This window comes from Frankliniella occidentalis, unplaced genomic scaffold (genome assembly GCF_000697945.3).
Source record: "Frankliniella occidentalis isolate FOCC.00 unplaced genomic scaffold, Focc_3.1 Scaffold31, whole genome shotgun sequence".
Taxonomy (NCBI): domain Eukaryota; kingdom Metazoa; phylum Arthropoda; class Insecta; order Thysanoptera; family Thripidae; genus Frankliniella; species Frankliniella occidentalis.
Window position 1 is genome coordinate 749,745 of NW_026267161.1, and position 917 is coordinate 750,661.

General features: G+C 63.8%; 1 protein-coding gene across 1 annotated transcript in view; it reads right to left on the reverse strand.

Moving 5' to 3' along the window:
- LOC127749094 (uncharacterized) overlaps window positions 1–917 on the reverse strand; it is an 11,585-nt gene that overhangs the window by 119 nt on the left and 10,549 nt on the right. The window lies entirely within an intron of this gene.

Below are 917 nucleotides of genomic sequence, written 5' to 3' on the forward strand. Positions count from 1 at the left end.
TTGCATAAGCCCGCTGGATAGCTTTTTCAAAGCAGAAGGGCGGGCTAAAAAAGGTGCGCTCCTGTTCACGTGGGTCTTCTGCACTCCACCCTCTACCCCCATATTTATCATTCATCATTTTTCCGATATTGCAAATAAACTGTCGGGTCGTCAACTTTGAGTGCGGAGTGTTTTTGGAGCCGGTTGGGAGCAGAGGCGGCGGCGGCGGCGGCGGTCGGTCATCCCCGCTGCTGATCACGCACACTGGAGAACGAGGGGCGGGAGGGGGAAGTGAGGGGCAGGGGGGGGGAGCTCCTGCGACGGGCGAATGACAGCGAAACAAAAGACTGAGACTGATAACGTTCCACGTGAGAGTGGCCAAGCCAGCGGACGATCAATCACTGGTAGGTTGGGGGGAGGCTGTGCCGCCCCTGCTAGGGAGGGGGGGAGGGGCACAGCGAGCCCCCCGCCGGGTCGCTTTGTGCGCGGGATGTCGCGCTGAGCCCAGCCCCGCCCCGCCCCGCTAGCCGCCGGACTTGGCCCAACTCGGTTCGCGCACCAGATCACCACAAAGGCGCGCGCGGCGTGGGAGGGGATGGGAGGAGGGGACGGGGGATGCGCGCGGGAAATTTGTCGAAGACATTTTGTGAACGCAGCCGGTTCGCTCGGCGGATGGCGAGGTTAAGCCACCGCCGCCGCGCGGCTACGCCTCGCTAACAGGCTTGCCACCGCAGCGCCGCACCAGCAGCGCCCAGCCCGCCCGCCGCGGCCCCGCCATCAGGCCTGCCACCAAAAAGGGAAGGGAAAAAATTACGTACATAAAAACGAACGGCGGGCAGAAACTTGTCTCATCCCCTGCAGTAAACCCTCCCCCGTCCTGCCCCGCTACCAGCTCCCGCTCTGCTCTAGGACGACGCAAGCCCACCCTGCTGCCCCAC